Source organism: Anomaloglossus baeobatrachus, unplaced genomic scaffold (assembly GCF_048569485.1).
Source record: "Anomaloglossus baeobatrachus isolate aAnoBae1 unplaced genomic scaffold, aAnoBae1.hap1 Scaffold_463, whole genome shotgun sequence".
In the NCBI taxonomy this organism is placed as follows: Eukaryota; Metazoa; Chordata; class Amphibia; order Anura; family Aromobatidae; genus Anomaloglossus; species Anomaloglossus baeobatrachus.
In genome coordinates, this window is record NW_027443971.1 from 37,032 (window position 1) to 62,424 (window position 25,393).

General features: G+C 46.4%; 16 non-coding genes across 16 annotated transcripts; all 16 read left to right on the top strand.

Annotated features, from left to right (window-relative positions):
- The first annotated feature begins 356 nt into the window (after positions 1 to 356).
- On the top strand, positions 357 to 547 carry LOC142280853 (U2 spliceosomal RNA). The gene has a single exon (XR_012743035.1). It is a non-coding gene; the product is annotated as a U2 spliceosomal RNA (small nuclear RNA).
- A 1,386-nt stretch (positions 548 to 1,933) lies between these two features.
- On the top strand, positions 1,934 to 2,124 carry LOC142280854 (U2 spliceosomal RNA). Its single transcript, XR_012743036.1, has one exon. It is a non-coding gene; the product is annotated as a U2 spliceosomal RNA (small nuclear RNA).
- A 1,387-nt stretch (positions 2,125 to 3,511) lies between these two features.
- On the top strand, positions 3,512 to 3,702 carry LOC142280856 (U2 spliceosomal RNA). The gene has a single exon (XR_012743038.1). It is a non-coding gene; the product is annotated as a U2 spliceosomal RNA (small nuclear RNA).
- Positions 3,703 to 5,089: 1,387 nt separating this feature from the next.
- LOC142280857 (U2 spliceosomal RNA) lies at positions 5,090 to 5,280 on the top strand. Its single transcript, XR_012743039.1, has one exon. It is a non-coding gene; the product is annotated as a U2 spliceosomal RNA (small nuclear RNA).
- Positions 5,281 to 6,667: 1,387 nt separating this feature from the next.
- Positions 6,668 to 6,858, top strand: LOC142280858 (U2 spliceosomal RNA). The gene has a single exon (XR_012743040.1). It is a non-coding gene; the product is annotated as a U2 spliceosomal RNA (small nuclear RNA).
- A 1,387-nt stretch (positions 6,859 to 8,245) lies between these two features.
- On the top strand, positions 8,246 to 8,436 carry LOC142280859 (U2 spliceosomal RNA). Its single transcript, XR_012743041.1, has one exon. It is a non-coding gene; the product is annotated as a U2 spliceosomal RNA (small nuclear RNA).
- A 1,387-nt stretch (positions 8,437 to 9,823) lies between these two features.
- LOC142280860 (U2 spliceosomal RNA) lies at positions 9,824 to 10,014 on the top strand. The gene has a single exon (XR_012743042.1). It is a non-coding gene; the product is annotated as a U2 spliceosomal RNA (small nuclear RNA).
- A 1,387-nt stretch (positions 10,015 to 11,401) lies between these two features.
- LOC142280861 (U2 spliceosomal RNA) lies at positions 11,402 to 11,592 on the top strand. The gene has a single exon (XR_012743043.1). It is a non-coding gene; the product is annotated as a U2 spliceosomal RNA (small nuclear RNA).
- A 1,387-nt stretch (positions 11,593 to 12,979) lies between these two features.
- On the top strand, positions 12,980 to 13,170 carry LOC142280862 (U2 spliceosomal RNA). Its single transcript, XR_012743044.1, has one exon. It is a non-coding gene; the product is annotated as a U2 spliceosomal RNA (small nuclear RNA).
- Positions 13,171 to 14,557: 1,387 nt separating this feature from the next.
- LOC142280863 (U2 spliceosomal RNA) lies at positions 14,558 to 14,748 on the top strand. Its single transcript, XR_012743045.1, has one exon. It is a non-coding gene; the product is annotated as a U2 spliceosomal RNA (small nuclear RNA).
- Positions 14,749 to 16,135: 1,387 nt separating this feature from the next.
- On the top strand, positions 16,136 to 16,326 carry LOC142280864 (U2 spliceosomal RNA). Its single transcript, XR_012743046.1, has one exon. It is a non-coding gene; the product is annotated as a U2 spliceosomal RNA (small nuclear RNA).
- Positions 16,327 to 17,713: 1,387 nt separating this feature from the next.
- Positions 17,714 to 17,904, top strand: LOC142280865 (U2 spliceosomal RNA). The gene has a single exon (XR_012743047.1). It is a non-coding gene; the product is annotated as a U2 spliceosomal RNA (small nuclear RNA).
- Positions 17,905 to 19,291: 1,387 nt separating this feature from the next.
- Positions 19,292 to 19,482, top strand: LOC142280867 (U2 spliceosomal RNA). The gene has a single exon (XR_012743049.1). It is a non-coding gene; the product is annotated as a U2 spliceosomal RNA (small nuclear RNA).
- Positions 19,483 to 20,872: 1,390 nt separating this feature from the next.
- On the top strand, positions 20,873 to 21,066 carry LOC142280827 (U2 spliceosomal RNA). Its single transcript, XR_012743019.1, has one exon. It is a non-coding gene; the product is annotated as a U2 spliceosomal RNA (small nuclear RNA).
- A 1,382-nt stretch (positions 21,067 to 22,448) lies between these two features.
- Positions 22,449 to 22,639, top strand: LOC142280868 (U2 spliceosomal RNA). Its single transcript, XR_012743050.1, has one exon. It is a non-coding gene; the product is annotated as a U2 spliceosomal RNA (small nuclear RNA).
- A 1,386-nt stretch (positions 22,640 to 24,025) lies between these two features.
- LOC142280869 (U2 spliceosomal RNA) lies at positions 24,026 to 24,216 on the top strand. The gene has a single exon (XR_012743051.1). It is a non-coding gene; the product is annotated as a U2 spliceosomal RNA (small nuclear RNA).
- The last annotated feature ends 1,177 nt before the right edge of the window (positions 24,217 to 25,393 follow it).

The following is a 25,393-nucleotide window of genomic DNA, read 5'->3' on the forward strand; positions in this document are numbered from 1 at the left end:
GGGTTTGGGGATGATGAAAGGGCTTTCTACGGGTAAGGATGGCAAAGGGTGGCAGTGACGGAAAGTCAGGCAACCTGTCCTGTCCGTCTTTTTGTATCGTGAATTGGAAAGACTGCAAGGGGGAGGGGAGTTGCTTGCGCCCTAAAGGAGGAGTTATTCAGATTCATTGCAGTGGGCGGCGGCTGCAAAACGCACCATTCTTCTTGTTTTGGCTCTGCAAAGCAGCCTTTTCAAGGGTTGGCTTGGGTGACAAAATGTCTTGTGTAGGCGTGGGTTTGTCTCCCTCTCGCTCTCTCTCCCTAAGATGTGTCCGGCATAGGCCAGGGTGCCACTCGAGGCCCAAACCAATTCTGGTTATCGCTTCTCGGCCTTTTGGCTAAGATCAAGTGTAGTATCTGTTCTTATCAGTTTAATATCTGATACGTCCCCTATCTGGGGACCATATATTAAATGGATTTTTAGAACAGGGAGATGGAAAAAGAGCTTGCTCTGTCCACTCCACGCATTGACCTGGTATTGCAGTACCTCCAGGAACGGTGCACCCCTTCTTAACCCAGTTTCCAAAAGCAGAACTCAATTCACCTGATTCATATTAGCCCGATTTAATGAATTGGAAGAAAGCATACGTCTTCATATGCACCTCAATTTGGCCCATTCACTTTTCACACTTCCTCCTTTTGTTTTTTATCTTTCACACTTTTGACTTTCTTTATTCATCCAAATAGCAAACTCATCACCACTCAACCTGACCAACTCGGCTATGTCCCCGTGCTGCAGTTCTCTGTCTTATCTAGATCATTTGCAATTGAATGGAATAGATCCCTTTTGGACAAAGTGGATTCACTGCTGCTGCAGTGACCACAGGTGTGATAACATCTAGAATTGGCATCTGGTGCGATCTCTCCGCTTCCACTCCAAAGAAAGTTACCTGTTTATTCCTATCATGCATTGGTTTTTGGGGTTTTCTTTGAGTAATGATGATCTCTTTAGTAGTCTGTTGGCGCCCTCTCCTGGAGGAATAGTTTGCTTGCTCTTGGACATTCTAAAAGAGAGGTCATGATAGACATTGAGCTTCTGAGCTCAATTGGGGACAGTCATGGGTGATGAATGTTTGCAACCTACTGCGAAGCCTCATACCGCAATATAAGGAACGTCAAATACTAAGAAAGGGCGGCCTATGAAAGAATTACTACTTTCAATAAGTACACTTAAACGGCTAATTGGGAATAGAAAAACTGTAAAAAGCCCTCTGAGAAAGCCCCCCTCTAACCTTTGATAGTAAGCTTTTCTGTAGTCTGCCTGTTGATGTATTTTCCGTTTGAACTGTGCACAACATGAAGAGACGGAACACTGGCGGCTTGTCACAATGCCCCCCGATGACATCACAATAGCGCTGCTGCCTAGAAAACAAGCTGCGCAGAAGAAGTTGTTCTTTGGGTGGGAGGGTGGGCTAGTGGAAGGAGGGGGCAATCTCTTTTTTTCCCGGGTGGTAGGGGGATGACAGGAGAAGGGAAGCGGGTGGTGAGAAAGGTACAGAGGGCAGGGTTTGGGGGCTGGGAAGGAAAGGGAAAAGATTAGGGTTTGGGGATGATGAAAGGGCTTTCTACGGGTAAGGATGGCAAAGGGTGGCAGTGACGGAAAGTCAGGCAACCTGTCCTGTCCGTCTTTTTGTATCGTGAATTGGAAAGACTGCAAGGGGGAGGGGAGTTGCTTGCGCCCTAAAGGAGGAGTTATTCAGATTCATTGCAGTGGGCGGCGGCTGCAAAACGCACCATTCTTCTTGTTTTGGCTCTGCAAAGCAGCCTTTTCAAGGGTTGGCTTGGGTGACAAAATGTCTTGTGTAGGCGTGGGTTTGTCTCCCTCTCGCTCTCTCTCCCTAAGATGTGTCCGGCATAGGCCAGGGTGCCACTCGAGGCCCAAACCAATTCTGGTTATCGCTTCTCGGCCTTTTGGCTAAGATCAAGTGTAGTATCTGTTCTTATCAGTTTAATATCTGATACGTCCCCTATCTGGGGACCATATATTAAATGGATTTTTAGAACAGGGAGATGGAAAAAGAGCTTGCTCTGTCCACTCCACGCATTGACCTGGTATTGCAGTACCTCCAGGAACGGTGCACCCCTTCTTAACCCAGTTTCCAAAAGCAGAACTCAATTCACCTGATTCATATTAGCCCGATTTAATGAATTGGAAGAAAGCATACGTCTTCATATGCACCTCAATTTGGCCCATTCACTTTTCACACTTCCTCCTTTTGTTTTTTATCTTTCACACTTTTGACTTTCTTTATTCATCCAAATAGCAAACTCATCACCACTCAACCTGACCAACTCGGCTATGTCCCCGTGCTGCAGTTCTCTGTCTTATCTAGATCATTTGCAATTGAATGGAATAGATCCCTTTTGGACAAAGTGGATTCACCTGCTGCTGCAGTGACCACAGGTGTGATAACATCTAGAATTGGCATCTGGTGCGATCTCTCCGCTTCCACTCCAAAGAAAGTTACCTGTTTATTCCTATCATGCATTGGTTTTTGGGGTTTTCTTTGAGTAATGATGATCTCTTTAGTAGTCTGTTGGCGCCCTCTCCTGGAGGAATAGTTTGCTTGCTCTTGGACATTCTAAAAGAGAGGTCATGATAGACATTGAGCTTCTGAGCTCAATTGGGGACAGTCATGGGTGATGAATGTTTGCAACCTACTGCGAAGCCTCATACCGCAATATAAGGAACGTCAAATACTAAGAAAGGGCGGCCTATGAAAGAATTACTACTTTCAATAAGTACACTTAAACGGCTAATTGGGAATAGAAAAACTGTAAAAAGCCCTCTGAGAAAGCCCCCCTCTAACCTTTGATAGTAAGCTTTTCTGTAGTCTGCCTGTTGATGTATTTTCCGTTTGAACTGTGCACAACATGAAGAGACGGAACACTGGCGGCTTGTCACAATGCCCCCCGATGACATCACAATAGCGCTGCTGCCTAGAAAACAAGCTGCGCAGAAGAAGTTGTTCTTTGGGTGGGAGGGTGGGCTAGTGGAAGGAGGGGGCAATCTCTTTTTTTCCCGGGTGGTAGGGGGATGACAGGAGAAGGGAAGCGGGTGGTGAGAAAGGTACAGAGGGCAGGGTTTGGGGGCTGGGAAGGAAAGGGAAAAGATTAGGGTTTGGGGATGATGAAAGGGCTTTCTACGGGTAAGGATGGCAAAGGGTGGCAGTGACGGAAAGTCAGGCAACCTGTCCTGTCCGTCTTTTTGTATCGTGAATTGGAAAGACTGCAAGGGGGAGGGGAGTTGCTTGCGCCCTAAAGGAGGAGTTATTCAGATTCATTGCAGTGGGCGGCGGCTGCAAAACGCACCATTCTTCTTGTTTTGGCTCTGCAAAGCAGCCTTTTCAAGGGTTGGCTTGGGTGACAAAATGTCTTGTGTAGGCGTGGGTTTGTCTCCCTCTCGCTCTCTCTCCCTAAGATGTGTCCGGCATAGGCCAGGGTGCCACTCGAGGCCCAAACCAATTCTGGTTATCGCTTCTCGGCCTTTTGGCTAAGATCAAGTGTAGTATCTGTTCTTATCAGTTTAATATCTGATACGTCCCCTATCTGGGGACCATATATTAAATGGATTTTTAGAACAGGGAGATGGAAAAAGAGCTTGCTCTGTCCACTCCACGCATTGACCTGGTATTGCAGTACCTCCAGGAACGGTGCACCCCTTCTTAACCCAGTTTCCAAAAGCAGAACTCAATTCACCTGATTCATATTAGCCCGATTTAATGAATTGGAAGAAAGCATACGTCTTCATATGCACCTCAATTTGGCCCATTCACTTTTCACACTTCCTCCTTTTGTTTTTTATCTTTCACACTTTTGACTTTCTTTATTCATCCAAATAGCAAACTCATCACCACTCAACCTGACCAACTCGGCTATGTCCCCGTGCTGCAGTTCTCTGTCTTATCTAGATCATTTGCAATTGAATGGAATAGATCCCTTTTGGACAAAGTGGATTCACCTGCTGCTGCAGTGACCACAGGTGTGATAACATCTAGAATTGGCATCTGGTGCGATCTCTCCGCTTCCACTCCAAAGAAAGTTACCTGTTTATTCCTATCATGCATTGGTTTTTGGGGTTTTCTTTGAGTAATGATGATCTCTTTAGTAGTCTGTTGGCGCCCTCTCCTGGAGGAATAGTTTGCTTGCTCTTGGACATTCTAAAAGAGAGGTCATGATAGACATTGAGCTTCTGAGCTCAATTGGGGACAGTCATGGGTGATGAATGTTTGCAACCTACTGCGAAGCCTCATACCGCAATATAAGGAACGTCAAATACTAAGAAAGGGCGGCCTATGAAAGAATTACTACTTTCAATAAGTACACTTAAACGGCTAATTGGGAATAGAAAAACTGTAAAAAGCCCTCTGAGAAAGCCCCCCTCTAACCTTTGATAGTAAGCTTTTCTGTAGTCTGCCTGTTGATGTATTTTCCGTTTGAACTGTGCACAACATGAAGAGACGGAACACTGGCGGCTTGTCACAATGCCCCCCGATGACATCACAATAGCGCTGCTGCCTAGAAAACAAGCTGCGCAGAAGAAGTTGTTCTTTGGGTGGGAGGGTGGGCTAGTGGAAGGAGGGGGCAATCTCTTTTTTTCCCGGGTGGTAGGGGGATGACAGGAGAAGGGAAGCGGGTGGTGAGAAAGGTACAGAGGGCAGGGTTTGGGGGCTGGGAAGGAAAGGGAAAAGATTAGGGTTTGGGGATGATGAAAGGGCTTTCTACGGGTAAGGATGGCAAAGGGTGGCAGTGACGGAAAGTCAGGCAACCTGTCCTGTCCGTCTTTTTGTATCGTGAATTGGAAAGACTGCAAGGGGGAGGGGAGTTGCTTGCGCCCTAAAGGAGGAGTTATTCAGATTCATTGCAGTGGGCGGCGGCTGCAAAACGCACCATTCTTCTTGTTTTGGCTCTGCAAAGCAGCCTTTTCAAGGGTTGGCTTGGGTGACAAAATGTCTTGTGTAGGCGTGGGTTTGTCTCCCTCTCGCTCTCTCTCCCTAAGATGTGTCCGGCATAGGCCAGGGTGCCACTCGAGGCCCAAACCAATTCTGGTTATCGCTTCTCGGCCTTTTGGCTAAGATCAAGTGTAGTATCTGTTCTTATCAGTTTAATATCTGATACGTCCCCTATCTGGGGACCATATATTAAATGGATTTTTAGAACAGGGAGATGGAAAAAGAGCTTGCTCTGTCCACTCCACGCATTGACCTGGTATTGCAGTACCTCCAGGAACGGTGCACCCCTTCTTAACCCAGTTTCCAAAAGCAGAACTCAATTCACCTGATTCATATTAGCCCGATTTAATGAATTGGAAGAAAGCATACGTCTTCATATGCACCTCAATTTGGCCCATTCACTTTTCACACTTCCTCCTTTTGTTTTTTATCTTTCACACTTTTGACTTTCTTTATTCATCCAAATAGCAAACTCATCACCACTCAACCTGACCAACTCGGCTATGTCCCCGTGCTGCAGTTCTCTGTCTTATCTAGATCATTTGCAATTGAATGGAATAGATCCCTTTTGGACAAAGTGGATTCACCTGCTGCTGCAGTGACCACAGGTGTGATAACATCTAGAATTGGCATCTGGTGCGATCTCTCCGCTTCCACTCCAAAGAAAGTTACCTGTTTATTCCTATCATGCATTGGTTTTTGGGGTTTTCTTTGAGTAATGATGATCTCTTTAGTAGTCTGTTGGCGCCCTCTCCTGGAGGAATAGTTTGCTTGCTCTTGGACATTCTAAAAGAGAGGTCATGATAGACATTGAGCTTCTGAGCTCAATTGGGGACAGTCATGGGTGATGAATGTTTGCAACCTACTGCGAAGCCTCATACCGCAATATAAGGAACGTCAAATACTAAGAAAGGGCGGCCTATGAAAGAATTACTACTTTCAATAAGTACACTTAAACGGCTAATTGGGAATAGAAAAACTGTAAAAAGCCCTCTGAGAAAGCCCCCCTCTAACCTTTGATAGTAAGCTTTTCTGTAGTCTGCCTGTTGATGTATTTTCCGTTTGAACTGTGCACAACATGAAGAGACGGAACACTGGCGGCTTGTCACAATGCCCCCCGATGACATCACAATAGCGCTGCTGCCTAGAAAACAAGCTGCGCAGAAGAAGTTGTTCTTTGGGTGGGAGGGTGGGCTAGTGGAAGGAGGGGGCAATCTCTTTTTTTCCCGGGTGGTAGGGGGATGACAGGAGAAGGGAAGCGGGTGGTGAGAAAGGTACAGAGGGCAGGGTTTGGGGGCTGGGAAGGAAAGGGAAAAGATTAGGGTTTGGGGATGATGAAAGGGCTTTCTACGGGTAAGGATGGCAAAGGGTGGCAGTGACGGAAAGTCAGGCAACCTGTCCTGTCCGTCTTTTTGTATCGTGAATTGGAAAGACTGCAAGGGGGAGGGGAGTTGCTTGCGCCCTAAAGGAGGAGTTATTCAGATTCATTGCAGTGGGCGGCGGCTGCAAAACGCACCATTCTTCTTGTTTTGGCTCTGCAAAGCAGCCTTTTCAAGGGTTGGCTTGGGTGACAAAATGTCTTGTGTAGGCGTGGGTTTGTCTCCCTCTCGCTCTCTCTCCCTAAGATGTGTCCGGCATAGGCCAGGGTGCCACTCGAGGCCCAAACCAATTCTGGTTATCGCTTCTCGGCCTTTTGGCTAAGATCAAGTGTAGTATCTGTTCTTATCAGTTTAATATCTGATACGTCCCCTATCTGGGGACCATATATTAAATGGATTTTTAGAACAGGGAGATGGAAAAAGAGCTTGCTCTGTCCACTCCACGCATTGACCTGGTATTGCAGTACCTCCAGGAACGGTGCACCCCTTCTTAACCCAGTTTCCAAAAGCAGAACTCAATTCACCTGATTCATATTAGCCCGATTTAATGAATTGGAAGAAAGCATACGTCTTCATATGCACCTCAATTTGGCCCATTCACTTTTCACACTTCCTCCTTTTGTTTTTTATCTTTCACACTTTTGACTTTCTTTATTCATCCAAATAGCAAACTCATCACCACTCAACCTGACCAACTCGGCTATGTCCCCGTGCTGCAGTTCTCTGTCTTATCTAGATCATTTGCAATTGAATGGAATAGATCCCTTTTGGACAAAGTGGATTCACCTGCTGCTGCAGTGACCACAGGTGTGATAACATCTAGAATTGGCATCTGGTGCGATCTCTCCGCTTCCACTCCAAAGAAAGTTACCTGTTTATTCCTATCATGCATTGGTTTTTGGGGTTTTCTTTGAGTAATGATGATCTCTTTAGTAGTCTGTTGGCGCCCTCTCCTGGAGGAATAGTTTGCTTGCTCTTGGACATTCTAAAAGAGAGGTCATGATAGACATTGAGCTTCTGAGCTCAATTGGGGACAGTCATGGGTGATGAATGTTTGCAACCTACTGCGAAGCCTCATACCGCAATATAAGGAACGTCAAATACTAAGAAAGGGCGGCCTATGAAAGAATTACTACTTTCAATAAGTACACTTAAACGGCTAATTGGGAATAGAAAAACTGTAAAAAGCCCTCTGAGAAAGCCCCCCTCTAACCTTTGATAGTAAGCTTTTCTGTAGTCTGCCTGTTGATGTATTTTCCGTTTGAACTGTGCACAACATGAAGAGACGGAACACTGGCGGCTTGTCACAATGCCCCCCGATGACATCACAATAGCGCTGCTGCCTAGAAAACAAGCTGCGCAGAAGAAGTTGTTCTTTGGGTGGGAGGGTGGGCTAGTGGAAGGAGGGGGCAATCTCTTTTTTTCCCGGGTGGTAGGGGGATGACAGGAGAAGGGAAGCGGGTGGTGAGAAAGGTACAGAGGGCAGGGTTTGGGGGCTGGGAAGGAAAGGGAAAAGATTAGGGTTTGGGGATGATGAAAGGGCTTTCTACGGGTAAGGATGGCAAAGGGTGGCAGTGACGGAAAGTCAGGCAACCTGTCCTGTCCGTCTTTTTGTATCGTGAATTGGAAAGACTGCAAGGGGGAGGGGAGTTGCTTGCGCCCTAAAGGAGGAGTTATTCAGATTCATTGCAGTGGGCGGCGGCTGCAAAACGCACCATTCTTCTTGTTTTGGCTCTGCAAAGCAGCCTTTTCAAGGGTTGGCTTGGGCGACAAAATGTCTTGTGTAGGCGTGGGTTTGTCTCCCTCTCGCTCTCTCTCCCTAAGATGTGTCCGGCATAGGCCAGGGTGCCACTCGAGGCCCAAACCAATTCTGGTTATCGCTTCTCGGCCTTTTGGCTAAGATCAAGTGTAGTATCTGTTCTTATCAGTTTAATATCTGATACGTCCCCTATCTGGGGACCATATATTAAATGGATTTTTAGAACAGGGAGATGGAAAAAGAGCTTGCTCTGTCCACTCCACGCATTGACCTGGTATTGCAGTACCTCCAGGAACGGTGCACCCCTTCTTAACCCAGTTTCCAAAAGCAGAACTCAATTCACCTGATTCATATTAGCCCGATTTAATGAATTGGAAGAAAGCATACGTCTTCATATGCACCTCAATTTGGCCCATTCACTTTTCACACTTCCTCCTTTTGTTTTTTATCTTTCACACTTTTGACTTTCTTTATTCATCCAAATAGCAAACTCATCAGCACTCAACCTGACCAACTCGGCTATGTCCCCGTGCTGCAGTTCTCTGTCTTATCTAGATCATTTGCAATTGAATGGAATAGATCCCTTTTGGACAAAGTGGATTCACCTGCTGCTGCAGTGACCACAGGTGTGATAACATCTAGAATTGGCATCTGGTGCGATCTCTCCGCTTCCACTCCAAAGAAAGTTACCTGTTTATTCCTATCATGCATTGGTTTTTGGGGTTTTCTTTGAGTAATGATGATCTCTTTAGTAGTCTGTTGGCGCCCTCTCCTGGAGGAATAGTTTGCTTGCTCTTGGACATTCTAAAAGAGAGGTCATGATAGACATTGAGCTTCTGAGCTCAATTGGGGACAGTCATGGGTGATGAATGTTTGCAACCTACTGCGAAGCCTCATACCGCAATATAAGGAACGTCAAATACTAAGAAAGGGCGGCCTATGAAAGAATTACTACTTTCAATAAGTACACTTAAACGGCTAATTGGGAATAGAAAAACTGTAAAAAGCCCTCTGAGAAAGCCCCCCTCTAACCTTTGATAGTAAGCTTTTCTGTAGTCTGCCTGTTGATGTATTTTCCGTTTGAACTGTGCACAACATGAAGAGACGGAACACTGGCGGCTTGTCACAATGCCCCCCGATGACATCACAATAGCGCTGCTGCCTAGAAAACAAGCTGCGCAGAAGAAGTTGTTCTTTGGGTGGGAGGGTGGGCTAGTGGAAGGAGGGGGCAATCTCTTTTTTTCCCGGGTGGTAGGGGGATGACAGGAGAAGGGAAGCGGGTGGTGAGAAAGGTACAGAGGGCAGGGTTTGGGGGCTGGGAAGGAAAGGGAAAAGATTAGGGTTTGGGGATGATGAAAGGGCTTTCTACGGGTAAGGATGGCAAAGGGTGGCAGTGACGGAAAGTCAGGCAACCTGTCCTGTCCGTCTTTTTGTATCGTGAATTGGAAAGACTGCAAGGGGGAGGGGAGTTGCTTGCGCCCTAAAGGAGGAGTTATTCAGATTCATTGCAGTGGGCGGCGGCTGCAAAACGCACCATTCTTCTTGTTTTGGCTCTGCAAAGCAGCCTTTTCAAGGGTTGGCTTGGGTGACAAAATGTCTTGTGTAGGCGTGGGTTTGTCTCCCTCTCGCTCTCTCTCCCTAAGATGTGTCCGGCATAGGCCAGGGTGCCACTCGAGGCCCAAACCAATTCTGGTTATCGCTTCTCGGCCTTTTGGCTAAGATCAAGTGTAGTATCTGTTCTTATCAGTTTAATATCTGATACGTCCCCTATCTGGGGACCATATATTAAATGGATTTTTAGAACAGGGAGATGGAAAAAGAGCTTGCTCTGTCCACTCCACGCATTGACCTGGTATTGCAGTACCTCCAGGAACGGTGCACCCCTTCTTAACCCAGTTTCCAAAAGCAGAACTCAATTCACCTGATTCATATTAGCCCGATTTAATGAATTGGAAGAAAGCATACGTCTTCATATGCACCTCAATTTGGCCCATTCACTTTTCACACTTCCTCCTTTTGTTTTTTATCTTTCACACTTTTGACTTTCTTTATTCATCCAAATAGCAAACTCATCACCACTCAACCTGACCAACTCGGCTATGTCCCCGTGCTGCAGTTCTCTGTCTTATCTAGATCATTTGCAATTGAATGGAATAGATCCCTTTTGGACAAAGTGGATTCACCTGCTGCTGCAGTGACCACAGGTGTGATAACATCTAGAATTGGCATCTGGTGCGATCTCTCCGCTTCCACTCCAAAGAAAGTTACCTGTTTATTCCTATCATGCATTGGTTTTTGGGGTTTTCTTTGAGTAATGATGATCTCTTTAGTAGTCTGTTGGCGCCCTCTCCTGGAGGAATAGTTTGCTTGCTCTTGGACATTCTAAAAGAGAGGTCATGATAGACATTGAGCTTCTGAGCTCAATTGGGGACAGTCATGGGTGATGAATGTTTGCAACCTACTGCGAAGCCTCATACCGCAATATAAGGAACGTCAAATACTAAGAAAGGGCGGCCTATGAAAGAATTACTACTTTCAATAAGTACACTTAAACGGCTAATTGGGAATAGAAAAACTGTAAAAAGCCCTCTGAGAAAGCCCCCCTCTAACCTTTGATAGTAAGCTTTTCTGTAGTCTGCCTGTTGATGTATTTTCCGTTTGAACTGTGCACAACATGAAGAGACGGAACACTGGCGGCTTGTCACAATGCCCCCCGATGACATCACAATAGCGCTGCTGCCTAGAAAACAAGCTGCGCAGAAGAAGTTGTTCTTTGGGTGGGAGGGTGGGCTAGTGGAAGGAGGGGGCAATCTCTTTTTTTCCCGGGTGGTAGGGGGATGACAGGAGAAGGGAAGCGGGTGGTGAGAAAGGTACAGAGGGCAGGGTTTGGGGGCTGGGAAGGAAAGGGAAAAGATTAGGGTTTGGGGATGATGAAAGGGCTTTCTACGGGTAAGGATGGCAAAGGGTGGCAGTGACGGAAAGTCAGGCAACCTGTCCTGTCCGTCTTTTTGTATCGTGAATTGGAAAGACTGCAAGGGGGAGGGGAGTTGCTTGCGCCCTAAAGGAGGAGTTATTCAGATTCATTGCAGTGGGCGGCGGCTGCAAAACGCACCATTCTTCTTGTTTTGGCTCTGCAAAGCAGCCTTTTCAAGGGTTGGCTTGGGTGACAAAATGTCTTGTGTAGGCGTGGGTTTGTCTCCCTCTCGCTCTCTCTCCCTAAGATGTGTCCGGCATAGGCCAGGGTGCCACTCGAGGCCCAAACCAATTCTGGTTATCGCTTCTCGGCCTTTTGGCTAAGATCAAGTGTAGTATCTGTTCTTATCAGTTTAATATCTGATACGTCCCCTATCTGGGGACCATATATTAAATGGATTTTTAGAACAGGGAGATGGAAAAAGAGCTTGCTCTGTCCACTCCACGCATTGACCTGGTATTGCAGTACCTCCAGGAACGGTGCACCCCTTCTTAACCCAGTTTCCAAAAGCAGAACTCAATTCACCTGATTCATATTAGCCCGATTTAATGAATTGGAAGAAAGCATACGTCTTCATATGCACCTCAATTTGGCCCATTCACTTTTCACACTTCCTCCTTTTGTTTTTTATCTTTCACACTTTTGACTTTCTTTATTCATCCAAATAGCAAACTCATCACCACTCAACCTGACCAACTCGGCTATGTCCCCGTGCTGCAGTTCTCTGTCTTATCTAGATCATTTGCAATTGAATGGAATAGATCCCTTTTGGACAAAGTGGATTCACCTGCTGCTGCAGTGACCACAGGTGTGATAACATCTAGAATTGGCATCTGGTGCGATCTCTCCGCTTCCACTCCAAAGAAAGTTACCTGTTTATTCCTATCATGCATTGGTTTTTGGGGTTTTCTTTGAGTAATGATGATCTCTTTAGTAGTCTGTTGGCGCCCTCTCCTGGAGGAATAGTTTGCTTGCTCTTGGACATTCTAAAAGAGAGGTCATGATAGACATTGAGCTTCTGAGCTCAATTGGGGACAGTCATGGGTGATGAATGTTTGCAACCTACTGCGAAGCCTCATACCGCAATATAAGGAACGTCAAATACTAAGAAAGGGCGGCCTATGAAAGAATTACTACTTTCAATAAGTACACTTAAACGGCTAATTGGGAATAGAAAAACTGTAAAAAGCCCTCTGAGAAAGCCCCCCTCTAACCTTTGATAGTAAGCTTTTCTGTAGTCTGCCTGTTGATGTATTTTCCGTTTGAACTGTGCACAACATGAAGAGACGGAACACTGGCGGCTTGTCACAATGCCCCCCGATGACATCACAATAGCGCTGCTGCCTAGAAAACAAGCTGCGCAGAAGAAGTTGTTCTTTGGGTGGGAGGGTGGGCTAGTGGAAGGAGGGGGCAATCTCTTTTTTTCCCGGGTGGTAGGGGGATGACAGGAGAAGGGAAGCGGGTGGTGAGAAAGGTACAGAGGGCAGGGTTTGGGGGCTGGGAAGGAAAGGGAAAAGATTAGGGTTTGGGGATGATGAAAGGGCTTTCTACGGGTAAGGATGGCAAAGGGTGGCAGTGACGGAAAGTCAGGCAACCTGTCCTGTCCGTCTTTTTGTATCGTGAATTGGAAAGACTGCAAGGGGGAGGGGAGTTGCTTGCGCCCTAAAGGAGGAGTTATTCAGATTCATTGCAGTGGGCGGCGGCTGCAAAACGCACCATTCTTCTTGTTTTGGCTCTGCAAAGCAGCCTTTTCAAGGGTTGGCTTGGGTGACAAAATGTCTTGTGTAGGCGTGGGTTTGTCTCCCTCTCGCTCTCTCTCCCTAAGATGTGTCCGGCATAGGCCAGGGTGCCACTCGAGGCCCAAACCAATTCTGGTTATCGCTTCTCGGCCTTTTGGCTAAGATCAAGTGTAGTATCTGTTCTTATCAGTTTAATATCTGATACGTCCCCTATCTGGGGACCATATATTAAATGGATTTTTAGAACAGGGAGATGGAAAAAGAGCTTGCTCTGTCCACTCCACGCATTGACCTGGTATTGCAGTACCTCCAGGAACGGTGCACCCCTTCTTAACCCAGTTTCCAAAAGCAGAACTCAATTCACCTGATTCATATTAGCCCGATTTAATGAATTGGAAGAAAGCATACGTCTTCATATGCACCTCAATTTGGCCCATTCACTTTTCACACTTCCTCCTTTTGTTTTTTATCTTTCACACTTTTGACTTTCTTTATTCATCCAAATAGCAAACTCATCACCACTCAACCTGACCAACTCGGCTATGTCCCCGTGCTGCAGTTCTCTGCCTTATCTAGATCATTTGCAATTGAATGGAATAGATCCCTTTTGGACAAAGTGGATTCACCTGCTGCTGCAGTGACCACAGGTGTGATAACATCTAGAATTGGCATCTGGTGCGATCTCTCCGCTTCCACTCCAAAGAAAGTTACCTGTTTATTCCTATCATGCATTGGTTTTTGGGGTTTTCTTTGAGTAATGATGATCTCTTTAGTAGTCTGTTGGCGCCCTCTCCTGGAGGAATAGTTTGCTTGCTCTTGGACATTCTAAAAGAGAGGTCATGATAGACATTGAGCTTCTGAGCTCAATTGGGGACAGTCATGGGTGATGAATGTTTGCAACCTACTGCGAAGCCTCATACCGCAATATAAGGAACGTCAAATACTAAGAAAGGGCGGCCTATGAAAGAATTACTACTTTCAATAAGTACACTTAAACGGCTAATTGGGAATAGAAAAACTGTAAAAAGCCCTCTGAGAAAGCCCCCCTCTAACCTTTGATAGTAAGCTTTTCTGTAGTCTGCCTGTTGATGTATTTTCCGTTTGAACTGTGCACAACATGAAGAGACGGAACACTGGCGGCTTGTCACAATGCCCCCCGATGACATCACAATAGCGCTGCTGCCTAGAAAACAAGCTGCGCAGAAGAAGTTGTTCTTTGGGTGGGAGGGTGGGCTAGTGGAAGGAGGGGGCAATCTCTTTTTTTCCCGGGTGGTAGGGGGATGACAGGAGAAGGGAAGCGGGTGGTGAGAAAGGTACAGAGGGCAGGGTTTGGGGGCTGGGAAGGAAAGGGAAAAGATTAGGGTTTGGGGATGATGAAAGGGCTTTCTACGGGTAAGGATGGCAAAGGGTGGCAGTGACGGAAAGTCAGGCAACCTGTCCTGTCCGTCTTTTTGTATCGTGAATTGGAAAGACTGCAAGGGGGAGGGGAGTTGCTTGCGCCCTAAAGGAGGAGTTATTCAGATTCATTGCAGTGGGCGGCGGCTGCAAAACGCACCATTCTTCTTGTTTTGGCTCTGCAAAGCAGCCTTTTCAAGGGTTGGCTTGGGTGACAAAATGTCTTGTGTAGGCGTGGGTTTGTCTCCCTCTCGCTCTCTCTCCCTAAGATGTGTCCGGCATAGGCCAGGGTGCCACTCGAGGCCCAAACCAATTCTGGTTATCGCTTCTCGGCCTTTTGGCTAAGATCAAGTGTAGTATCTGTTCTTATCAGTTTAATATCTGATACGTCCCCTATCTGGGGACCATATATTAAATGGATTTTTAGAACAGGGAGATGGAAAAAGAGCTTGCTCTGTCCACTCCACGCATTGACCTGGTATTGCAGTACCTCCAGGAACGGTGCACCCCTTCTTAACCCAGTTTCCAAAAGCAGAACTCAATTCACCTGATTCATATTAGCCCGATTTAATGAATTGGAAGAAAGCATACGTCTTCATATGCACCTCAATTTGGCCCATTCACTTTTCACACTTCCTCCTTTTGTTTTTTATCTTTCACACTTTTGACTTTCTTTATTCATCCAAATAGCAAACTCATCACCACTCAACCTGACCAACTCGGCTATGTCCCCGTGCTGCAGTTCTCTGTCTTATCTAGATCATTTGCAATTGAATGGAATAGATCCCTTTTGGACAAAGTGGATTCACCTGCTGCTGCAGTGACCACAGGTGTGATAACATCTAGAATTGGCATCTGGTGCGATCTCTCCGCTTCCACTCCAAAGAAAGTTACCTGTTTATTCCTATCATGCATTGGTTTTTGGGGTTTTCTTTGAGTAATGATGATCTCTTTAGTAGTCTGTTGGCGCCCTCTCCTGGAGGAATAGTTTGCTTGCTCTTGGACATTCTAAAAGAGAGGTCATGATAGACATTGAGCTTCTGAGCTCAATTGGGGACAGTCATGGGTGATGAATGTTTGCAACCTACTGCGAAGCCTCATACCGCAATATAAGGAACGTCAAATACTAAGAAAGGGCGGCCTATGAAAGAATTACTACTTTCAATAAGTACACTTAAACGGCTAATTGGGAATAGAAAAACTGTAAAAAGCCCTCTGAGGAAGCCCCCCTCTAACCTTTGATAGTAAGCTTTTCTGTAGTCTGCCTGTTGATGTATTTTCCGTTTGAACTGTGCACAACATGAAGAGACGGAACACTGGCGGCTTGTCACAATGCCCCCCGATGACATCACAATAGCGCTGCTGCCTAGAAAACAAGCTGCGCAGAAGAAGTTGTTCTTTGGGTGGGAGGGTGGGCTAGTGGAAGGAGGGGGCAATCTCTTTTTTTCCCGGGTGGTAGGGGGATGACAGGAGAAGGGAAGCGGGTGGTGAGAAAGGTACAGAGGGCAGGGTTTGGGGGCTGGGAAGGAAAGGGAAAAGATTAGGGTTTGGGGATGATGAAAGGGCTTTCTACGGGTAAGGATGGCAAAGGGTGGCAGTGACGGAAAGTCAGGCAACCTGTCCTGTCCGTCTTTTTGTATCGTGAATTGGAAAGACTGCAAGGGGGAGGGGAGTTGCTTGCGCCCTAAAGGAGGAGTTATTCAGATTCATTGCAGTGGGCGGCGGCTGCAAAACGCACCATTCTTCTTGTTTTGGCTCTGCAAAGCAGCCTTTTCAAGGGTTGGCTTGGGTGACAAAATGTCTTGTGTAGGCGTGGGTTTGTCTCCCTCTCGCTCTCTCTCCCTAAGATGTGTCCGGCATAGGCCAGGGTGCCACTCGAGGCCCAAACCAATTCTGGTTATCGCTTCTCGGCCTTTTGGCTAAGATCAAGTGTAGTATCTGTTCTTATCAGTTTAATATCTGATACGTCCCCTATCTGGGGACCATATATTAAATGGATTTTTAGAACAGGGAGATGGAAAAAGAGCTTGCTCTGTCCACTCCACGCATTGACCTGGTATTGCAGTACCTCCAGGAACGGTGCACCCCTTCTTAACCCAGTTTCCAAAAGCAGAACTCAATTCACCTGATTCATATTAGCCCGATTTAATGAATTGGAAGAAAGCATACGTCTTCATATGCACCTCAATTTGGCCCATTCACTTTTCACACTTCCTCCTTTTGTTTTTTATCTTTCACACTTTTGACTTTCTTTATTCATCCAAATAGCAAACTCATCACCACTCAACCTGACCAACTCGGCTATGTCCCCGTGCTGCAGTTCTCTGTCTTATCTAGATCATTTGCAATTGAATGGAATAGATCCCTTTTGGACAAAGTGGATTCACCTGCTGCTGCAGTGACCACAGGTGTGATAACATCTAGAATTGGCATCTGGTGCGATCTCTCCGCTTCCACTCCAAAGAAAGTTACCTGTTTATTCCTATCATGCATTGGTTTTTGGGGTTTTCTTTGAGTAATGATGATCTCTTTAGTAGTCTGTTGGCGCCCTCTCCTGGAGGAATAGTTTGCTTGCTCTTGGACATTCTAAAAGAGAGGTCATGATAGACATTGAGCTTCTGAGCTCAATTGGGGACAGTCATGGGTGATGAATGTTTGCAACCTACTGCGAAGCCTCATACCGCAATATAAGGAACGTCAAATACTAAGAAAGGGCGGCCTATGAAAGAATTACTACTTTCAATAAGTACACTTAAACGGCTAATTGGGAATAGAAAAACTGTAAAAAGCCCTCTGAGAAAGCCCCCCTCTAACCTTTGATAGTAAGCTTTTCTGTAGTCTGCCTGTTGATGTATTTTCCGTTTGAACTGTGCACAACATGAAGAGACGGAACACTGGCGGCTTGTCACAATGCCCCCCGATGACATCACAATAGCGCTGCTGCCTAGAAAACAAGCTGCGCAGAAGAAGTTGTTCTTTGGGTGGGAGGGTGGGCTAGTGGAAGGAGGGGGCAATCTCTTTTTTTCCCGGGTGGTAGGGGGATGACAGGAGAAGGGAAGCGGGTGGTGAGAAAGGTACAGAGGGCAGGGTTTGGGGGCTGGGAAGGAAAGGGAAAAGATTAGGGTTTGGGGATGATGAAAGGGCTTTCTACGGGTAAGGATGGCAAAGGGTGGCAGTGACGGAAAGTCAGGCAACCTGTCCTGTCCGTCTTTTTGTATCGTGAATTGGAAAGACTGCAAGGGGGAGGGGAGTTGCTTGCGCCCTAAAGGAGGAGTTATTCAGATTCATTGCAGTGGGCGGCGGCTGCAAAACGCACCATTCTTCTTGTTTTGGCTCTGCAAAGCAGCCTTTTCAAGGGTTGGCTTGGGTGACAAAATGTCTTGTGTAGGCGTGGGTTTGTCTCCCTCTCGCTCTCTCTCCCTAAGATGTGTCCGGCATAGGCCAGGGTGCCACTCGAGGCCCAAACCAATTCTGGTTATCGCTTCTCGGCCTTTTGGCTAAGATCAAGTGTAGTATCTGTTCTTATCAGTTTAATATCTGATACGTCCCCTATCTGGGGACCATATATTAAATGGATTTTTAGAACAGGGAGATGGAAAAAGAGCTTGCTCTGTCCACTCCACGCATTGACCTGGTATTGCAGTACCTCCAGGAACGGTGCACCCCTTCTTAACCCAGTTTCCAAAAGCAGAACTCAATTCACCTGATTCATATTAGCCCGATTTAATGAATTGGAAGAAAGCATACGTCTTCATATGCACCTCAATTTGGCCCATTCACTTTTCACACTTCCTCCTTTTGTTTTTTATCTTTCACACTTTTGACTTTCTTTATTCATCCAAATAGCAAACTCATCACCACTCAACCTGACCAACTCGGCTATGTCCCCGTGCTGCAGTTCTCTGTCTTATCTAGATCATTTGCAATTGAATGGAATAGATCCCTTTTGGACAAAGTGGATTCACCTGCTGCTGCAGTGACCACAGGTGTGATAACATCTAGAATTGGCATCTGGTGCGATCTCTCCGCTTCCACTCCAAAGAAAGTTACCTGTTTATTCCTATCATGCATTGGTTTTTGGGGTTTTCTTTGAGTAATGATGATCTCTTTAGTAGTCTGTTGGCGCCCTCTCCTGGAGGAATAGTTTGCTTGCTCTTGGACATTCTAAAAGAGAGGTCATGATAGACATTGAGCTTCTGAGCTCAATTGGGGACAGTCATGGGTGATGAATGTTTGCAACCTACTGCGAAGCCTCATACCGCAATATAAGGAACGTCAAATACTAAGAAAGGGCGGCCTATGAAAGAATTACTACTTTCAATAAGTACACTTAAACGGCTAATTGGGAATAGAAAAACTGTAAAAAGCCCTCTGAGAAAGCCCCCCTCTAACCTTTGATAGTAAGCTTTTCTGTAGTCTGCCTGTTGATGTATTTTCCGTTTGAACTGTGCACAACATGAAGAGACGGAACACTGGCGGCTTGTCACAATGCCCCCCGATGACATCACAATAGCGCTGCTGCCTAGAAAACAAGCTGCGCAGAAGAAGTTGTTCTTTGGGTGGGAGGGTGGGCTAGTGGAAGGAGGGGGCAATCTCTTTTTTTCCCGGGTGGTAGGGGGATGACAGGAGAAGGGAAGCGGGTGGTGAGAAAGGTACAGAGGGCAGGGTTTGGGGGCTGGGAAGGAAAGGGAAAAGATTAGGGTTTGGGGATGATGAAAGGGCTTTCTACGGGTAAGGATGGCAAAGGGTGGCAGTGACGGAAAGTCAGGCAACCTGTCCTGTCCGTCTTTTTGTATCGTGAATTGGAAAGACTGCAAGGGGGAGGGGAGTTGCTTGCGCCCTAAAGGAGGAGTTATTCAGATTCATTGCAGTGGGCGGCGGCTGCAAAACGCACCATTCTTCTTGTTTTGGCTCTGCAAAGCAGCCTTTTCAAGGGTTGGCTTGGGTGACAAAATGTCTTGTGTAGGCGTGGGTTTGTCTCCCTCTCGCTCTCTCTCCCTAAGATGTGTCCGGCATAGGCCAGGGTGCCACTCGAGGCCCAAACCAATTCTGGTTATCGCTTCTCGGCCTTTTGGCTAAGATCAAGTGTAGTATCTGTTCTTATCAGTTTAATATCTGATACGTCCCCTATCTGGGGACCATATATTAAATGGATTTTTAGAACAGGGAGATGGAAAAAGAGCTTGCTCTGTCCACTCCACGCATTGACCTGGTATTGCAGTACCTCCAGGAACGGTGCACCCCTTCTTAACCCAGTTTCCAAAAGCAGAACTCAATTCACCTGATTCATATTAGCCCGATTTAATGAATTGGAAGAAAGCATACGTCTTCATATGCACCTCAATTTGGCCCATTCACTTTTCACACTTCCTCCTTTTGTTTTTTATCTTTCACACTTTTGACTTTCTTTATTCATCCAAATAGCAAACTCATCACCACTCAACCTGACCAACTCGGCTATGTCCCCGTGCTGCAGTTCTCTGTCTTATCTAGATCATTTGCAATTGAATGGAATAGATCCCTTTTGGACAAAGTGGATTCACCTGCTGCTGCAGTGACCACAGGTGTGATAACATCTAGAATTGGCATCTGGTGCGATCTCTCTCCGCTTCCACTCCAAAGAAAGTTACCTGTTTATTCCTATCATGCATTGGTTTTTGGGGTTTTCTTTGAGTAATGATGATCTCTTTAGTAGTCTGTTGGCGCCCTCTCCTGGAGGAATAGTTTGCTTGCTCTTGGACATTCTAAAAGAGAGGTCATGATAGACATTGAGCTTCTGAGCTCAATTGGGGACAGTCATGGGTGATGAATGTTTGCAACCTACTGCGAAGCCTCATACCGCAATATAAGGAACGTCAAATACTAAGAAAGGGCGGCCTATGAAAGAATTACTACTTTCAATAAGTACACTTAAACGGCTAATTGGGGAATAGAAAAACTGTAAAAAGCCCTCTGAGAAAGCCCCCCCTCTAACCTTTGATAGTAAGCTTTTCTGTAGTCTGCCTGTTGATGTATTTTCCGTTTGAACTGTGCACAACATGAAGAGACGGAACACTGGCGGCTTGTCACAATGCCCCCCGATGACATCACAATAGCGCTGCTGCCTAGAAAACAAGCTGCGCAGAAGAAGTTGTTCTTTGGGTGGGAGGGTGGGCTAGTGGAAGGAGGGGGCAATCTCTTTTTTTCCCGGGTGGTAGGGGGATGACAGGAGAAGGGAAGCGGGTGGTGAGAAAGGTACAGAGGGCAGGGTTTGGGGGCTGGGAAGGAAAGGGAAAAGATTAGGGTTTGGGGATGATGAAAGGGCTTTCTACGGGTAAGGATGGCAAAGGGTGGCAGTGACGGAAAGTCAGGCAACCTGTCCTGTCCGTCTTTTTGTATCGTGAATTGGAAAGACTGCAAGGGGGAGGGGAGTTGCTTGCGCCCTAAAGGAGGAGTTATTCAGATTCATTGCAGTGGGCGGCGGCTGCAAAACGCACCATTCTTCTTGTTTTGGCTCTGCAAAGCAGCCTTTTCAAGGGTTGGCTTGGGTGACAAAATGTCTTGTGTAGGCGTGGTTTGTCTCCCTCTCGCTCTCTCTCCCTAAGATGTGTCCGGCATAGGCCAGGGTGCCACTCGAGGCCCAAACCAATTCTGGTTATCGCTTCTCGGCCTTTTGGCTAAGATCAAGTGTAGTATCTGTTCTTATCAGTTTAATATCTGATACGTCCCCCTATCTGGGGGACCATATATTAAATGGATTTTTAGAACAGGGAGATGGAAAAAAGAGCTTGCTCTGTCCACTCCACGCATTGACCTGGTATTGCAGTACCTCCAGGAACGGTGCACCCCTTCTTAACCCAGTTTCCAAAAGCAGAACTCAATTCACCTGATTCATATTAGCCCGATTTAATGAATTGGAAGAAAGCATACGTCTTCATATGCACCTCAATTTGGCCCATTCACTTTTCACACTTCCTCCTTTTGTTTTTTATCTTTCACACTTTTGACTTTCTTTATTCATCCAAATAGCAAACTCATCACCACTCAACCTGACCAACTCGGCTATGTCCCCGTGCTGCAGTTCTCTGTCTTATCTAGATCATTTGCAATTGAATGGAATAGATCCCTTTTGGACAAAGTGGATTCACCTGCTGCTGCAGTGACCACAGGTGTGATAACATCTAGAATTGGCATCTGGTGCGATCTCTCCCACTCCAAAGAAAGTTACCTGTTTATTCCTATCATGCATTGGTTTTTGGGGTTTTCTTTGAGTAATGATGATCTCTTTAGTAGTCTGTTGGCGCCCTCTCCTGGAGGAATAGTTTGCTTGCTCTTGGACATTCTAAAAGAGAGGTCATGATAGACATTGAGCTTCTGAGCTCAATTGGGGACAGTCATGGGTGATGAATGTTTGCAACCTACTGCGAAGCCTCATACCGCAATATAAGGAACGTCAAATACTAAGAAAGGGCGGCCTATGAAAGAATTACTACTTTCAATAAGTACACTTAAACGGCTAATTGGGAATAGAAAAACTGTAAAAAGCCCTCTGAGAAAGCCCCCCTCTAACCTTTGATAGTAAGCTTTTCTGTAGTCTGCCTGTTGATGTATTTTCCGTTTGAACTGTGCACAACATGAAGAGACGGAACACTGGCGGCTTGTCACAATGCCCCCCGATGACATCACAATAGCGCTGCTGCCTAGAAAACAAGCTGCGCAGAAGAAGTTGTTCTTTGGGTGGGAGGGTGGGCTAGTGGAAGGAGGGGGCAATCTCTTTTTTTCCCGGGTGGTAGGGGGATGACAGGAGAAGGGAAGCGGGTGGTGAGAAAGGTACAGAGGGCAGGGTTTGGGGGCTGGGAAGGAAAGGGAAAAGATTAGGGTTTGGGGATGATGAAAGGGCTTTCTACGGGTAAGGATGGCAAAGGGTGGCAGTGACGGAAAGTCAGGCAACCTGTCCTGTCCGTCTTTTTGTATCGTGAATTGGAAAGACTGCAAGGGGGAGGGGAGTTGCTTGCGCCCTAAAGGAGGAGTTATTCAGATTCATTGCAGTGGGCGGCGGCTGCAAAACGCACCATTCTTCTTGTTTTGGCTCTGCAAAGCAGCCTTTTCAAGGGTTGGCTTGGGTGACAAAATGTCTTGTGTAGGCGTGGGTTTGTCTCCCTCTCGCTCTCTCTCCCTAAGATGTGTCCGGCATAGGCCAGGGTGCCACTCGAGGCCCAAACCAATTCTGGTTATCGCTTCTCGGCCTTTTGGCTAAGATCAAGTGTAGTATCTGTTCTTATCAGTTTAATATCTGATACGTCCCCTATCTGGGGACCATATATTAAATGGATTTTTAGAACAGGGAGATGGAAAAAGAGCTTGCTCTGTCCACTCCACGCATTGACCTGGTATTGCAGTACCTCCAGGAACGGTGCACCCCTTCTTAACCCAGTTTCCAAAAGCAGAACTCAATTCACCTGATTCATATTAGCCCGATTTAATGAATTGGAAGAAAGCATACGTCTTCATATGCACCTCAATTTGGCCCATTCACTTTTCACACTTCCTCCTTTTGTTTTTTATCTTTCACACTTTTGACTTTCTTTATTCATCCAAATAGCAAACTCATCACCACTCAACCTGACCAACTCGGCTATGTCCCCGTGCTGCAGTTCTCTGTCTTATCTAGATCATTTGCAATTGAATGGAATAGATCCCTTTTGGACAAAGTGGATTCACCTGCTGCTGCAGTGACCACAGGTGTGATAACATCTAGAATTGGCATCTGGTGCGATCTCTCCGCTTCCACTCCAAAGAAAGTTACCTGTTTATTCCTATCATGCATTGGTTTTTGGGGTTTTCTTTGAGTAATGATGATCTCTTTAGTAGTCTGTTGGCGCCCTCTCCTGGAGGAATAGTTTGCTTGCTCTTGGACATTCTAAAAGAGAGGTCATGATAGACATTGAGCTTCTGAGCTCAATTGGGGACAGTCATGGGTGATGAATGTTTGCAACCTACTGCGAAGCCTCATACCGCAATATAAGGAACGTCAAATACTAAGAAAGGGCGGCCTATGAAAGAATTACTACTTTCAATAAGTACACTTAAACGGCTAATTGGGAATAGAAAAACTGTAAAAAGCCCTCTGAGAAAGCCCCCCTCTAACCTTTGATAGTAAGCTTTTCTGTAGTCTGCCTGTTGATGTATTTTCCGTTTGAACTGTGCACAACATGAAGAGACGGAACACTGGCGGCTTGTCACAATGCCCCCCGATGAATCACAATAGCGCTGCTGCCTAGAAAACAAGCTGCGCAGAAGAAGTTGTTCTTTGGGTGGGAGGGTGGGCTAGTGGAAGGAGGGGGCAATCTCTTTTTTTCCCGGGTGGTAGGGGGATGACAGGAGAAGGGAAGCGGGTGGTGAGAAAGGTACAGAGGGCAGGGTTTGGGGGCTGGGAAGGAAAGGGAAAAGATTAGGGTTTGGGGATGATGAAAGGGCTTTCTACGGGTAAGGATGGCAAAGGGTGGCAGTGACGGAAAGTCAGGCAACCTGTCCTGTCCGTCTTTTTGTATCGTGAATTGGAAAGACTGCAAGGGGGAGGGGAGTTGCTTGCGCCCTAAAGGAGGAGTTATTCAGATTCATTGCAGTGGGCGGCGGCTGCAAAACGCACCATTCTTCTTGTTTTGGCTCTGCAAAGCAGCCTTTTCAAGGGTTGGCTTGGGTGACAAAATGTCTTGTGTAGGCGTGGGTTTGTCTCCCTCTCGCTCTCTCTCCCTAAGATGTGTCCGGCATAGGCCAGGGTGCCACTCGAGGCCCAAACCAATTCTGGTTATCGCTTCTCGGCCTTTTGGCTAAGATCAAGTGTAGTATCTGTTCTTATCAGTTTAATATCTGATACGTCCCCTATCTGGGGACCATATATTAAATGGATTTTTAGAACAGGGAGATGGAAAAAGAGCTTGCTCTGTCCACTCCACGCATTGACCTGGTATTGCAGTACCTCCAGGAACGGTGCACCCCTTCTTAACCCAGTTTCCAAAAGCAGAACTCAATTCACCTGATTCATATTAGCCCGATTTAATGAATTGGAAGAAAGCATACGTCTTCATATGCACCTCAATTTGGCCCATTCACTTTTCACACTTCCTCCTTTTGTTTTTTATCTTTCACACTTTTGACTTTCTTTATTCATCCAAATAGCAAACTCATCACCACTCAACCTGACCAACTCGGCTATGTCCCCGTGCTGCAGTTCTCTGTCTTATCTAGATCATTTGCAATTGAATGGAATAGATCCCTTTTGGACAAAGTGGATTCACCTGCTGCTGCAGTGACCACAGGTGTGATAACATCTAGAATTGGCATCTGGTGCGATCTCTCCGCTTCCACTCCAAAGAAAGTTACCTGTTTATTCCTATCATGCATTGGTTTTTGGGGTTTTCTTTGAGTAATGATGATCTCTTTAGTAGTCTGTTGGCGCCCTCTCCTGGAGGAATAGTTTGCTTGCTCTTGGACATTCTAAAAGAGAGGTCATGATAGACATTGAGCTTCTGAGCTCAATTGGGGACAGTCATGGGTGATGAATGTTTGCAACCTACTGCGAAGCCTCATACCGCAATATAAGGAACGTCAAATACTAAGAAAGGGCGGCCTATGAAAGAATTACTACTTTCAATAAGTACACTTAAACGGCTAATTGGGAATAGAAAAACTGTAAAAAGCCCTCTGAGAAAGCCCCCCTCTAACCTTTGATAGTAAGCTTTTCTGTAGTCTGCCTGTTGATGTATTTTCCGTTTGAACTGTGCACAACATGAAGAGACGGAACACTGGCGGCTTGTCACAATGCCCCCCGATGACATCACAATAGCGCTGCTGCCTAGAAAACAAGCTGCGCAGAAGAAGTTGTTCTTTGGGTGGGAGGGTGGGCTAGTGGAAGGAGGGGGCAATCTCTTTTTTTCCCGGGTGGTAGGGGGATGACAGGAGAAGGGAAGCGGGTGGTGAGAAAGGTACAGAGGGCAGGGTTTGGGGGCTGGGAAGGAAAGGGAAAAGATTAGGGTTTGGGGATGATGAAAGGGCTTTCTACGGGTAAGGATGGCAAAGGGTGGCAGTGACGGAAAGTCAGGCAACCTGTCCTGTCCGTCTTTTTGTATCGTGAATTGGAAAGACTGCAAGGGGGAGGGGAGTTGCTTGCGCCCTAAA